Genomic DNA, 15,191 nt, shown 5'->3' with positions numbered 1-15,191 from the left:
ATGGCATGCAGTGGGAAAGCGGCAATAGTCCCGGTTGGAGTTAGTAAAACACAGTTGTATGTTAGCCTTCTTGGATGTTGAATAAACGCCTATCATTGTCTTTAAACACCCCGTCTCTCAGACTCCCATTTCCTCCTCTGCTAGCTAGTAGCTACGGTAACATTTCGTTGACTGTATTACCTCGCGGGCTGATTCTATAGTTAAAACGTGCGTTGTGTTGTACAAACCGCTAACGCTATGGCAAGATGTGTGTATGCCTATGTAATGTTAATGGCTATGTTTTTAAAGTCGTAATGAAGATTGATTTAGATTGTGTGTGCCATTTGTACACAAACTGACTAGCACCTGGCTCAGCTGCAGTGCTGCAGCAGCCAGTGCTCACCTCCGCCAAATGATTTTTTTTTTATTTGCGCGTCATCTGAACCGTATGATACACAGACGCGCCATTACCGGATAAATATATATATATAATTAGTAAACTGTCTGGGGCATTTTGTGCCCCCCTTAACTGATTTTCGAGGGCATTTTGTCCATTTTCGAGGGCATTATGCCCCAAGCCCCCGTTAATTTCGAACCCTGGCCTCTACAGCCAATGAATTAAATACAGTCCTAAAGGCAGAGTTGCAATCAGTGATGGAATGGATAAAGAATAACAAACTAGTTCTAAACATATCAAAGACAAGTAGCATCATTTTCGGTTCAAACCATACTCTAAGAACGAACCCAGTCTTGAAACTTTTGATAAGTGATGTGGTAATTAATCAAGTCCAGGAGACTAAACTCCTAGGAGTAACATTAGACAGTAAATTGTCATGGTCACACCATATAAACAATATAGTAGTGAAAATGGGAAGAGGGATTTCTGTTGTTAAAAGATGTGCTCATTTGTTACCACTAAATTCTATCAAACAGGTAATTCAAGCTCTGGTTTTGTCAAATCTTGACTATTGTCCTGCAGTATCGTTGAATGTAACGACGAATAAACTGAAAAAATTGCAAATGGTACAAAACAAAGCAGCGATGCACAGTTGTTTAACTTGGTTACTTGTCAAACATAAGTTACTCTGCTCACTCCTTGTATTCACTAGGAATATTATATGTTACTGGGAATATTATATGTTACTGGGAATATTATATGTTACTGGGAATATTCTTGTTACAAAGATCCCTTCAATTTTATATAACAATTTATCTATAAGTCTTGACAGACACAACCATTCCACCAGACATGCTTCTGCACAAGGTTTTACACTTCCAAAAGTGAGGTTGAATGCAATGAAGCGAACTGTCATGTTCCGTGGTATGCAGGAATGGAACTCTCTTCCCAGACATGTTGAGCAGGAGAATAGTAAATGTTTCAAAATCGTGGTAAAACAACATTTTCAACCAAAGAAATTGACATTCCCTAATAGATAGTGTGTACGTAAAAGAAAATGTATGTGTCTGATAAAGAGATAGGTATATATAGATGAAAAGGCATGTGTCTGATAGGGATATATTATTAAAAGATTGTATAATTGGCTGATATAACCATAGATAATGTATGTAAAAGCTAAATAGTATATTATGCTGTATTGTATTATGAATTCATTATGAGTAGGTATTATTGTATTGTATTATGAATTTATAAGGCGTATATATTGTTGTATTGTATTATGAATTCATTATGAGTAGGTATTATTGTATTGTATTATGAATTTATAAGGCGTATATATTGTTGTATTGTATTATGAATTCATTATGAGTAGGTATTATTGTATTGTATTATGAATTTATAAGGCGTATATATTGTTGTATTGTATTATGAATTTGATTAGGAGTTTTTATTGTTGTTTTAATTGTCTGTATGACATGTGAATGTTGTGAGTGTATAAGTCTGTAACTGTATTTCACGTGTTATGGACCTCAGGAAGAATAGCCCCAGCACTGCTGTGACTAATGGGGATCCAAATAAACTTAAACTTAAACACACACACAGACACACACTCACACACACTCACACACACACACACACTCACACACACACACACACACACACACACACACACACACACGCACACGCACACGCACACGCACACTCACACACACACCTGTGTTTTAAGCGGCCCTGTTCTCCCTGCAGGTATAACCTGGTGATGCTGACCCCTGACCCCTGTTCTCCCTGCAGGTATAACCTGGTGATGCTGACCCCTGTTCTCCCTGCAGGTATAACCTGGTGATGCTGACCCCTGTTCTCCCTGCAGGTATAACCTGGTGATGCTGACCCCTGACCCCTGTTCTCCCTGCAGGTATAACCTGGTGATGCTGACCCCTGACCCCTGTTCTCCCTGCAGGTATAACCTGGTGATGCTGACCCCTGACCCCTGTTCTCCCTGCAGGTATAACCTGGTGATGCTGACCCCTGACCCCTGTTCTCCCTGCAGGTATAACCTGGTGATGCTGACCCCTGACCCCTGTTCTCCCTGCAGGTATAACCTGGTGATGCTGACCCCTGTTCTCCCTGCAGGTATAACCTGGTGATGCTGACCCCTGTTCTCCCTGCAGGTATAACCTGGTGATGCTGACCCCTGACCCCTGTTCTCCCTGCAGGTATAACCTGGTGATGCTGACCCCTGACCCCTGTTCTCCCTGCAGGTATAACCTGGTGATGCTGACCCCTGACCCCTGTTCTCCCTGCAGGTATAACCTGGTGATGCTGACCCCTGACCCCTGTTCTCCCTGCAGGTATAACCTGGTGATGCTGACCCCTGACCCCTGTTCTCCCTGCAGGTATAACCTGGTGATGCTGACCCCTGTTCTCCCTGCAGGTATAACCTGGTGATGCTGACCCCTGACCCCTGTTCTCCCTGCAGGTATAACCTGGTGATGCTGACCCCTGACCCCTGTTCTCCCTGCAGGTATAACCTGGTGATGCTGACCCCTGACCCCTGTTCTCCCTGCAGGTATAACCTGGTGATGCTGACCCCTGACCCCTGTTCTCCCTGCAGGTATAACCTGGTGATGCTGACCCCTGTTCTCCCTGCAGGTATAACCTGGTGATGCTGGCCCCTGACCTCTGACCCCTGCAGGTATAACCTGGTGATGCTGACCCCTGACCCCTGCAGGTATAACCTGGTGATGCTGACCCCTGACCCCTGTTCTCCCTGCAGGTATAACCTGGTGATGCTGACCCCTGACCTCTGACCCCTGCAGGTATAACCTGGTGATGCTGACCCCTGACCCCTGTTCTCCCTGCAGGTATAACCTGGTGATGCTGACCCCTGTTCTCCCTGCAGGTATAACCTGGTGATGCTGACCCCTGACGTCTGACCCCTGCAGGTATAACCTGGTGATGCTGGCCCCTGACCCCTGTTCTCCCTGCAGGTATAACCTGGTGATGCTGACCCCTGACCCCTGCAGGTATAACCTGGTGATGCTGACCCCTGTTCTCCCTGCAGGTATAACCTGGTGATGCTGACCCCTGACCCCTGACCCCTGTTCTCCCTGCAGGTATAACCTGGTGATGCTGACCCCTGTTCTCCCTGCAGGTATAACCTGGTGATGCTGACCCCTGACCCCTGACCCCTGTTCTCCCTGCAGGTATAACCTGGTGATGCTGACCCCTGACCCCTGACCCCTGTTCTCCCTGCAGGTATAACCTGGTGATGCTGACCCCTGACCCCTGTTCTCCCTGCAGGTATAACCTGGTGATGCTGACCCCTGACCCCTGTTCTCCCTGCAGGTATAACCTGGTGATGCTGACCCCTGACCTCTGACCCCTGCAGGTATAACCTGGTGATGCTGGCCCCTGACCCCTGTTCTCCCTGCAGGTATAACCTGGTGATGCTGACCCCTGACCCCTGTTCTCCCTGCAGGTATAACCTGGTGATGCTGACCCCTGACCTCTGACCCCTGCAGGTATAACCTGGTGATGCTGACCCCTGTTCTCCCTGCAGGTATAACCTGGTGATGCTGACCCCTGACCCCTGCAGGTATAACCTGGTGATGCTGACCCCTGTTCTCCCTGCAGGTATAACCTGGTGATGCTGACCCCTGTTCTCCCTGCAGGTATAACCTGGTGATGCTGACCCCTGACCTCTGACCCCTGCAGGTATAACCTGGTGATGCTGACCCCTGTTCTCCCTGCAGGTATAACCTGGTGATGCTGACCCCTGACCTCTGACCCCTGCAGGTATAACCTGGTGATGCTGACCCCTGACCCCTGTTCTCCCTGCAGGTATAACCTGGTGATGCTGACCCCTGACCTCTGACCCCTGCAGGTATAACCTGGTGATGCTGGCCCTGTCCGCCTCCTTCCTGCTCCTCTCCTACGCGCTGACGGCCTGGGCTGGCAGCGTGGGCTTCATCCTGGCCAACTGTCTCAACATGGGCCTCCGCATCCTGCACAGCCTGCTCTACATCCAGCACTACTTCCACCGCAGCCCCTGGAGGCCCTTGAGGAGCCTGCGTCCCTCCCCCGTCCTGCTGCTGGCGCTGGGCCTGAGCGCCCTGCTCACCGCCCTCTCTGAGGTCTGTGTCTTCAGGGTCAGGGGTCAGGGGGCCCTCCTCACCGCCCTCTCTGAGGTCTGTGTCTTCAGGGGTCAGGGGGCCCTCCTCACCACCCTCTCTGAGGTCTGTGTCTTCAGGGTCAGGGGTCAGGGGGCCCTCCTCACCACCCTCTCTGAGGTCTGTGTCTTCAGGGTCAGGGGTCAGGGGGCCCTCCTCACCACCCTCTCTGAGGTCTGTGTCTTCAGGGTCAGGGGTCAGGGGGCCCTCCTCACCACCCTCTCTGAGGTCTGTGTCTTCAGGGTCAGGGGTCAGGGGGCCCTCCTCACCACCCTCTCTGAGGTCTGTGTCTTCAGGGTCAGGGGTCAGGGGGCCCTCCTCACCACCCTCTCTGAGGTCTGTGTCTTCAGGGTCAGGGGTCAGGGGGCCCTCCTCACCACCCTCTCTGAGGTCTGTGTCTTCAGGGTCAGAGGTCAGGGGGCCCTCCTCACCACCCTCTCTGAGGTCTGTGTCTTCAGGGTCAGGGGTCAGGGGGCCCTCCTCACCACCCTCTCTGAGGTCTGTGTCTTCAGGGTCAGGGGTCAGGGGGCCCTCCTCACCGCCCTCTCTGAGGTCTGTGTCTTCAGGGTCAGGGGTCAGGGGGCCCTCCTCACCACCCTCTCTGAGGTCTGTGTCTTCAGGGTCAGGGGTCAGGGGGCCCTCCTCACCACCCTCTCTGAGGTCTGTGTCTTCAGGGTCAGGGGTCAGGGGGCCCTCCTCACCACCCTCTCTGAGGTCTGTGTCTTCAGGGTCAGGGGTCAGGGGGCCCTCCTCACCACCCTCTCTGAGGTCTGTGTCTTCAGGGTCAGGGGTCAGGGGTCAGGGGGCCCTCCTCACCGCCCTCTCTGAGGTCTGTGTCTTCAGGGTCAGGGGTCAGGGGTCAGGGGGCCCTCCTCACCGCCCTCTCTGAGGTCTGTGTCTTCAGGGTCAGGGGTCAGGGGTTAGGGGGCCCTCCTCACCACCCTCTCTGAGGTCTGTGTCTTCAGGGTCAGGGGTCAGGGGGCCCTCCTCACCGCCCTCTCTGAGGTCTGTGTCTTCAGGGTCAGGGGTCAGGGGTCAGGGGGCCCTCCTCACCGCCCTCTCTGAGGTCTGTGTCTTCAGGGTCAGGGGTCAGGGGGCCCTCCTCACCACCCTCTCTGAGGTCTGTGTCTTCAGGGTCAGGGGTCAGGGGGCCCTCCTCACCACCCTCTCTGAGGTCTGTGTCTTCAGGGTCAGGGGTCAGGGGGCCCTCCTCACCACCCTCTCTGAGGTCTGTGTCTTCAGGGTCAGGGGTCAGGGGTCAGGGGGCCCTCCTCACCACCCTCTCTGAGGTCTGTGTCTTCAGGGTCAGGGGTCAGGGGGCCCTCCTCACCACCCTCTCTGAGGTCTGTGTCTTCAGGGTCAGGGGTCAGGGGGCCCTCCTCACCACCCTCTCTGAGGTCTGTGTCTTCAGGGTCAGGGGTCAGGGGTCAGGGGGCCCTCCTCACCACCCTCTCTGAGGTCTGTGTCTTCAGGGTCAGGGGTCAGGGGGCCCTCCTCACCACCCTCTCTGAGGTCTGTGTCTTCAGGGTCAGGGGTCAGGGGGCCCTCCTCACCACCCTCTCTGAGGTCTGTGTCTTCAGGGTCAGGGGTCAGGGGGCCCTCCTCACCACCCTCTCTGAGGTCTGTGTCTTCAGGGTCAGGGGTCAGGGGGCCCTCCTCACCACCCTCTCTGAGGTCTGTGTCTTCAGGGTCAGGGGTCAGGGGTCAGGGGGCCCTCCTCACCACCCTCTCTGAGGTCTGTGTCTTCAGGGTCAGGGGTCAGGGGGCCCTCCTCACCACCCTCTCTGAGGTCTGTGTCTTCAGGGTCAGGGGTCAGGGGGCCCTCCTCACCACCCTCTCTGAGGTCTGTGTCTTCAGGGTCAGGGGTCAGGGGGCCCTCCTCACCGCCCTCTCTGAGGTCTGTGTCTTCAGGGTCAGGGGTCAGGGGGCCCTCCTCACCGCCCTCTCTGAGGTCTGTGTCTTCAGGGTCAGGGGTCAGGGGTCAGGGGGCCCTCCTCACCACCCTCTCTGAGGTCTGTGTCTTCAGGGTCAGGGGTCAGGGGTCAGGGGGCCCTCCTCACCACCCTCTCTGAGGTCTGTGTCTTCAGGGTCAGGGGTCAGGGGGCCCTCCTCACCACCCTCTCTGAGGTCTGTGTCTTCAGGGTCAGGGGTCAGGGGTCAGGGGGCCCTCCTCACCACCCTCTCTGAGGTCTGTGTCTTCAGGGTCAGGGGTCAGGGGGCCCTCCTCACCGCCCTCTCTGAGGTCTGTGTCTTCAGGGTCAGGGGTCAGGGGGCCCTCCTCACCACCCTCTCTGAGGTCTGTGTCTTCAGGGTCAGGGGTCAGGGGGCCCTCCTCACCACCCTCTCTGAGGTCTGTGTCTTCAGGGTCAGGGGTCAGGGGGCCCTCCTCACCACCCTCTCTGAGGTCTGTGTCTTCAGGGTCAGGGGTCAGGGGGCCCTCCTCACCGCCCTCTCTGAGGTCTGTGTCTTCAGGGTCAGGGGTCAGGGGGCCCTCCTCACCACCCTCTCTGAGGTCTGTGTCTTCAGGGTCAGGGGTCAGGGGGCCCTCCTCACCGCCCTCTCTGAGGTCTGTGTCTTCAGGGTCAGGGGTCAGGGGGCCCTCCTCACCACCCTCTCTGAGGTCTGTGTCTTCAGGGTCAGGGGTCAGGGGGCCCTCCTCACCACCCTCTCTGAGGTCTGTGTCTTCAGGGTCAGGGGTCAGGGGGCCCTCCTCACCACCCTCTCTGAGGTCTGTGTCTTCAGGGTCAGGGGTCAGGGGGCCCTCCTCACCACCCTCTCTGAGGTCTGTGTCTTCAGGGTCAGGGGTCAGGGGTCAGGGGGCCCTCCTCACCACCCTCTCTGAGGTCTGTGTCTTCAGGGTCAGGGGTCAGGGGGCCCTCCTCACCACCCTCTCTGAGGTCTGTGTCTTCAGGGTCAGGGGTCAGGGGGCCCTCCTCACCACCCTCTCTGAGGTCTGTGTCTTCAGGGTCAGAGGTCAGGGGGCCCTCCTCACCGCCCTCTCTGAGGTCTGTGTCTTCAGGGTCAGGGGTCAGGGGGCCCTCCTCACCACCCTCTCTGAGGTCTGTGTCTTCAGGGTCAGAGGTTAGGGGGCCCTCCTCACCACCCTCTCTGAGGTCTGTGTCTTCAGGGTCAGGGGTCAGGGGGCCCTCCTCACCACCCTCTCTGAGGTCTGTGTCTTCAGGGTCAGGGGTCAGGGGGCCCTCCTCACCACCCTCTCTGAGGTCTGTGTCTTCAGGGTCAGGGGTCAGGGGGCCCTCCTCACCACCCTCTCTGAGGTCTGTGTCTTCAGGGTCAGGGGTCAGGGGGCCCTCCTCACCACCCTCTCTGAGGTCTGTGTCTTCAGGGTCAGGGGTCAGGGGGCCCTCCTCACCGCCCTCTCTGAGGTCTGTGTCTTCAGGGTCAGGGGTCAGGGGGCCCTCCTCACCACCCTCTCTGAGGTCTGTGTCTTCAGGGTCAGGGGTCAGGGGGCCCTCCTCACCACCCTCTCTGAGGTCTGTGTCTTCAGGGTCAGGGGTCAGGGGTCAGGGGGCCCTCCTCACCGCCCTCTCTGAGGTCTGTGTCTTCAGGGTCAGGGGTCAGGGGGCCCTCCTCACCACCCTCTCTGAGGTCTGTGTCTTCAGGGTCAGGGGTCAGGGTTAGGGGGCCCTCCCACGCCAAAAAAAAAGCTAGCCTTGGTAACAAATTCATTTTTATAATATCAGATCTGCCCCCTAGGGATAAAGGCAAGACTGTCCATCTTTTGATGTCCTCCTTTATTTTCTTTAAAAGGTCCGATGTATTTACCTCAACCATTTTTTCGTTTCTTTTTTTTTATCTACTTTTTCTCCCCATTTTCTATTTTTCTCCCGTCCCCAATTTCCGTATTGTCCAATTCTCCCCTCCCCTGTATCGAACGCTGTTAGGCCACGCCTCCCACTGGTCGGCTGCAATGTGGACCAAGCCTTGCATCACGTGTCCCCTCCGGTACTCGAGGAGGCAGCCGTCGCATCTTTTCACCTGCACAGCGCGATCTCTCAGCGTCGGGGGTCTGCGTGGGAGGGACACGCCGCCCCTGTCGCTTCCTGATTCTGACCCGCAGGCGCACCAACCGACCTGTAGGAGGCGCTGTCAGCAACGTCCGATCCCCACCCCACCAGCTTCCCACCCCCTAATACTGCCAATTGTATTAGTATGAACGACCAGCCAAGCTGGTAGCAACGCCGAGAGCTGGGCTCGAACCCAGCATCTCCTGCGTTGGTGCCGAGCGCCTTGCCCACTGCGCCACCTAGCCGCCCCCTCAACCATTTTTTCAATGGGAGATCGGATTTTAATTCCCAGGTATTTAATTCCTTTTGGCTTCCAATTGAAAGGAGCAGAACCCAGATGTGATTGAAAAGTTAGGTTGTTAAGTGGAATAACTTCACTTTTACTATATTTCACTTTATAGCCCGAAGAATTACCAAATGTATCTATAAGCTTTAGCACTTGAGATATGGAATGGCTAGGATTTGTTAGTGTTAATAATATGTCATCAGCAAACAGGCTGGCCTTATACTCACAACTACCAATACGAATACCACTGATTTCCTTATGAGCACGTATAGCACAGGCAAGTGGTTCGAGGGAAAGAATAAAAATGTGCAGTGAAACCGGACATCCTTGGCGGGTAGATCGATAGAGATGGAATGGATTAGACCTTATACCATTTGTTCTGACTGACGTAACCGGTTCATGGTAAAGTGCCTTTATCCAGTTCAACCGGTCCAAATCCGTATTTAGGAAGTACATAAAACAGATATTTCCACTCCACTCGATCAAAGGCTTTCTCAGCATCCAGCGATATTGCCATCGCTGGATGCTGGGAGGCCCCACCCTTGACATGACATGCATTAGCCTCATCATGTTATTTGAAGCTAGGCGACCCTGTACAAAGCCAGCCTGATCAATATGAATCAATGAGGCTATACCATTTTCCAATCGCCCTGCAAGGACCTTCGCAAACAGCTTATAATCACTATTTAAAATACTCAAAGGTCTGAAATTACACATTTGCAAGTGATCCTTGCCAGGTTTTTGAATCAATGAAATAGTAGCTTGCCGCATGGTTAGCGACATGGATTGATTGGCCACTATATCATTAAACAGCAATATTAGAAGTGGTGTAAGAGTGACTTGGAAACACTTAAGAAATTCACTTGTATAGCCATCATCACCCGGTGTTTTACCGGTCGAGAGGGATTTGATAGCCGATTTAATTTAATTTTCCAGGATAGGTGCATCCAGTGATTCCCTTTCTTCTTCAGAGGGGTTGGGAGATTTATATCTCTGAAAATGTTTTCCATTTCCTCTTCACTCGTACAACATTCTGATTTATACAGTGTGCTATAACATTTTGTGAATGCTTGATTGATTTGAAGTTGATCACAAATCAAAGAGCCATCTTCATCATATATGCTAGAGATTGATTGACGATTTTCTTCCTGTCTCTGTCTCCTGTCTCTTGTCTCTTGTCTCTGTCTCTGTCTCCTGTCTCCTGTCTCTGTCTCCTGTCTCCTGTCTCCTGTCTCCTGTCTCCTGTCTCCGGTCTCCGGTCTCCGGTCTCCGGTCTCCTGTCTCCTGTCTCCTGTCTCCTGTCTCCTGTCTCCTGTCTCCTGTCTCCTGTCTCCTGTCTCCTGTCTCCTGTCTCTGTCTCTGTCTCTGTCTCCTGTCTCCTGTCTCCTGTCTCTTGTCTCCTGTCTCCTGTCTCCTGTCTCCTGTCTCCTGTCTCTTGTCTCTTGTCTCCTGTCTCCTGTCTCTGTCTCTGTCTCTACTCTGTCTCTGTCTCTGTCTCCTGTCTCTTGTCTCCTGTCTCTTGTCTCTGTCTCCTGTCTCTGTCTCCTGTTTCCTGTCTCCTGTCTCTGTCTCCTGTCTCCTGTCTCTGTCTCCTGTCTCTACTCTGTCTCTGTCTCCTGTCTCTTGTCTCTGTCTCCTGTCTCTGTCTCTACTCTGTCTCATGTCTCTGTCTCCTGTCTCTGTCTCCTGTCTCTGTCTCTACTCTGTCTCTACTCTGTCTCTGTCTCTACTCTCTCTCTACTCTGTCTCTACTCTGTCTCTGTCTCTACTCTGTCTCTGTCTCTACTCTCTCTCTACTCTGTCTCTGTCTCCTGTCTCTGTCTCCTGTATCTGTCTCCTGTCTCTGTCTCTGTCTCCTGTCTCTGTCTCTACTCTGTCTCCTGTCTCTGTCTCCTGTCTCTGTCTCCTGTCTCTGTCTCCTGTCTCTGTCTCTACTCTGTCTCCTGTCTCTGTCTCCTGTCTCTGTCTCCTGTCTCTGTCTCCTGTCTCCCGTCTCCTGTCTCTGTCTCCTGTCTCTGTCTCCTGTCTCTGTCTCCTGTCTCTGTCTCTACTCTGTCTCTGTCTCCTGTCTCCTGTACGTCTCCTGTCTCCTCTCTGTCTCCTGTCTCTGTCTCTACTCTGTCTCTACTCTGTCTCTGTCTCCTGTCTCTACTCTGTATCTGTCTCCTGTCTCTGTCTCCTGTCTCTACTCTGTCTCTGTCTCTACTCTGTCTCCTGTCCCTGTCTCTACTCTGTCTCTGTCTCCTGTCTCCTGTCTCTTGTCTCTGTCTCCTGTCCCTGTCTCTGTCTCCTGTCTCCTGTACGTCTCCTGTCTCCTCTCTGTCTCCTGTCTCCCGTCTCCTGTCTCCTGTACATCTCCTGTCTCCTGTACGTCTCCTGTCTCCTCTCTGTCTCCTGTCTCAGGGTCTGTTCTGTTGCGACAGTGGGTGGCTGCTGAGACTGGTCCACGTGGCTGTGGGTGCGGTGTGTCTCCTCTGTGTCCTCCTCACCGTCCTCCTGACAGAGACCCAGCTCGTCCAGTTTGTGAGGACTCAGCTGTTGCCTCGATACACCAAGAAACAAGCTTAAATCCCTGTGGAAGACGGACAAGATACACCAAGAAACAAGCTTAAATCCCTGTGGAAGACGGACAAGATACACCAAGAAACAAGCTTAAATCCCTGTGGAAGACGGACAAGATACACCAAGAAACAAGCTTAAATCCCTGTGGAAGACGGACAAGATACACCAAGAAACAAGCTTAAATCCCTGTGGAAGACGGACAAGATACACCAAGAAACAAGCTTAAATCCCTGTGGAAGACGGACAAGATACACCAAGAAACAAGCTTAAATCCCTGTGGAAGACGGACAAGATACACCAAGAAACAAGCTTAAATCCCTGTGGAAGACGGACAAGATACACCAAGAAACAAGCTTAAATCCCTGTGGAAGACGGACAAGATACACCAAGAAACAAGCTTAAATCCCTGTGGAAGACGGACAAGATACACCAAGAAACAAGCTTAAATCCCTGTGGAAGACGGACAAGATACACCAAGAAACAAGCTTAAATCCCTGTGGAAGACGGACAAGATACACCAAGAAACAAGCTTAAATCCCTGTGGAAGACGGACAAGATACACCAAGAAACAAGCTTAAATCCCTGTGCAAGACGGACAAGATACACCAAGAAACAAACTTAAATCCCTGTGGAAGACGGACAAGATACACCAAGAAACAAGCTTAAATCCCTGTGGAAGACGGACAAGATACACCAAGAAACAAGCTTAAATCCCTGTGCAAGACGGACAAGATACACCAAGAAACAAACTTAAATCCCTGTGGAAGACGGACAAGATACACCAAGAAACAAACTTAAATCCCTGTGGAAGACGGACAAGATACACCAAGAAACAAACTTAAATCCCTGTGGAAGACGGACAAGATACACCAAGAAACAAACTTAAATCCCTGTGGAAGACGGACAAGATACACCAAGAAACAAGCTTAAATCCCTGTGGAAGACGGACAAGATACACCAAGAAACAAACTTAAATCCCTGTGGAAGACGGACAAGTGGGTCCTTCAAACAGTGGAGACACTGGAGACACTGTTGACCTGGAGGACAAAGTAGACGGAGGACAATTGGTGCAATGAACTTTGTCTGTGTGCGTGCGTGTGTGTGTGCGTGCGTGTGACATGCTGGACCATCTCTACTTGGGTGTATTTGAGTATCAAGTGTGTCATTGTTGTTTCTGAAGACAATCTTTGGGGGAAAGGAACGTTTTGACAGGTGTATGATTAGGGTTCTTCAGACCTGTCTGGAGTTATGAATAATAATAATAATAATATAATATAATAATGCAGGACTTAACTCAGAAGTCGGTAACACTTTATAATAACACTGTTATAATACATTTATAATACATTTTAGTGGTGTAGTAATAGTAATAATAAAAAGATAACTAGAATAGACATGGTAAATAGACATGTTAATTAATCGCTTAAAGGGGAGATGAAGCATAGCGATAAACACATAGTCATAGCATCAAATTAGTATTTAGATAAACCACAGAAAAAATCATGTTATAAAAATAAGGCGTTTCTAAGAAAAAACGATTTGTAATGTCCATTTATGTAGCATTTATGAACATGTGCGCCGCCATTTTGTTGCTGACGTCATGTGTTGGTTTGGTGTCAACACTGCTGGTTAGCTGCATAGTAAACATGGACTGTCGGGTCAGTCAAATGTTGCCTACCAAACAACGGGACCGCGGTGGTTCTTTTTGTATTGCTCCTGGCTGTTCAAACAAATTTTACTGTGTGAAAGAGAGAGGAAAGTTGGTTAATTTCCACAAACTACCAGTGAAAAAAACAGTGTTGTTGGCACGTTGGCTCAGGCTGGCTGCACTCAGGCGGCGCGATCAGCCTGTTGGACAGGGAAAGAGGATCTGCAGCGAACACTTCATTGCCTCGGATTATGTTGTTGTTGTTGTCCAGAAGACCACTAATCAGCTGAAGCCTGATGCGATTCCCTCGGTCTTCGACAGACAGACAGAAATAACAAGAGACTCAGCACTGAGGCGTGTTGAAAAGAGATCACAACAAGGGACTGAGGCGTGTTGAAAAGAGATCACAACAAGACTCAGCACTGAGGCATGTTGAAAAGAGATCACAACAAGACTCAGCACTGAGGCGTGTTGAAAAGAGATCACAACAAGAGACTCAGCGCTGAGGCGTGTTGAAAAGAGATCACAACAAGAGACTCAGACTCTGAATGAATTAAGCCGGGTGTTTGGCTCTGATTCGTTTCATATTCTCCGCTGTGGATTTATTTGCTTAACGGAGCGCCCGGATTGTGTTTCATTCAAGCATAAATTGAAGCGCCTTTATGCGTGGATTGTGGATGTGAATTACGACGAATCTGAATCTGTGGATTGTTGAATTGTATCACTGTCACTCACATTATTGTGATATTGTAATTGGGATTAAAATGTCTGAGGAGATGCACTGTTTGACGGATTTGATGACGTGGACGTGACTTGAGAAAAGTGAATGAGCAATTGCAAGCCTTTGCCGTTTTGATGAATGAATTTGAGAAAATGCATTAGCTGTTCAAGCACTGTTATAAGAGGGTGATGAACATGAGGTCAGGGGCGGATTTAGGATTGTAGGAGATCCGGGGCTTAGCCCAGATAGGTGCCCTTTTTTTTTTTTTTTTTTAATATATATATTTTTTGTTTGGGTAGGCAAGGGGTGGTTTGGAGGGGGTCCGGCATGACCCCCTCCACGGCAGATTTTTTTTGAATTTAATGAACCTGTACATGCAATTTCCTGCAATATAGAGCCTTCAATCTTGACCAATAAAGCTGCTCTTTTCACTATAAAACTCAGTTAATATTTATATATTGGGGGGGGATATATCATATTTTTCATATGATCAAAAAGTGGTGGAGCAAGAGCATACCTTTGCTCCCCCAAGTTCAATAGTGGGAGAGCAGAGATGCTCCAAATGCTCTTATGGCCAGGCGTCTATGATTCACTGATACAAAGTAAAATAGTGCAGTGCAATAAAATAGTTAGTAAAATAGAATAAAATAATGCAATAGTGCATTGCAATAAAATAGTTATCATCGTACTTTTTCGGGAGGCCGGTAAGGAGTGCATTACAGTAGTCGAGTTGGCTTGAGATAAAGGCATGGATCTGGTTTTCAGCGTCCTTTTGATTTATAAATGGCCGTACTTTAGCTATGTTTCTAAGGTGGAAGAATTAAGTTTTTGTCAACTTGTTGATTGTGATTTAAAGCTTAGGTCTGAGTCTACCATAACACCAAGACTTAACTCACTCAAATACAGTTAGCAGCTGGATAGACCACAGATGGAAATTAGCTTCTGCTAAATCTGGTGCAAACATATTTTCATGTAACAATGATGAATTGTCAAAAAAAAAAAAAAACTTGAGCCCAAGTAGCCAACCCCTAGCCCCGCCCCTGCATGAGGTGTCACTGGTATAAACCAAATTCAATGCATGTATGGATGATGTCCGAAACAGATTAAAACCTGATTAATAGTGAAACTGTATAACCTCTAAGCCTTTCTGACATGTTATTTCGGGGGTCGCACCTTGAAAACTTTGCAGGGAACCATGTATTTATATAGTACATGATACCTAAGCGCATACAGTACAGATATCCTCATAAGTATCTATTAATTCGTATCAATTAGATACTCTTTGGGCTTGTTTTTATCTACTTATTCTGAAAGAGTTGAACTAATTATTTTCGCTAGCAATATCTCATTCTATTATTCATTCCATTAACACTTTCAGTGCCCACCACGTGATAACACGTGTTA

General features: G+C 50.4%; 1 pseudogene across 1 annotated transcript in view; it reads left to right on the top strand.

Annotated features, from left to right (window-relative positions):
- The window catches only part of LOC311247877 (man(5)GlcNAc(2)-PP-dolichol translocation protein RFT1-like), a 77,493-nt pseudogene extending 66,057 nt beyond the window's left edge, over positions 1-11,436 (top strand). Inside the window, exons 6-7 of the transcript in view lie at positions 4,260-4,509; positions 11,260-11,436. The product of the transcript in view is annotated as a man(5)GlcNAc(2)-PP-dolichol translocation protein RFT1-like (transcript). The remainder of the gene's footprint in view (positions 1-4,259; positions 4,510-11,259) is intronic.
- Positions 11,437-15,191: the final 3,755 nt, after the last annotated feature.

Source organism: Notolepis coatsorum (genome assembly GCF_963971535.1).
Source record: "Notolepis coatsorum genome assembly, contig: SCAFFOLD_93, whole genome shotgun sequence".
NCBI classification, from domain to species: domain Eukaryota; kingdom Metazoa; phylum Chordata; class Actinopteri; order Aulopiformes; family Paralepididae; genus Notolepis; species Notolepis coatsorum.
Note: the sequence above shows the minus strand (reverse complement) of the source record. Positions and strands in the feature narration are given on the sequence as shown.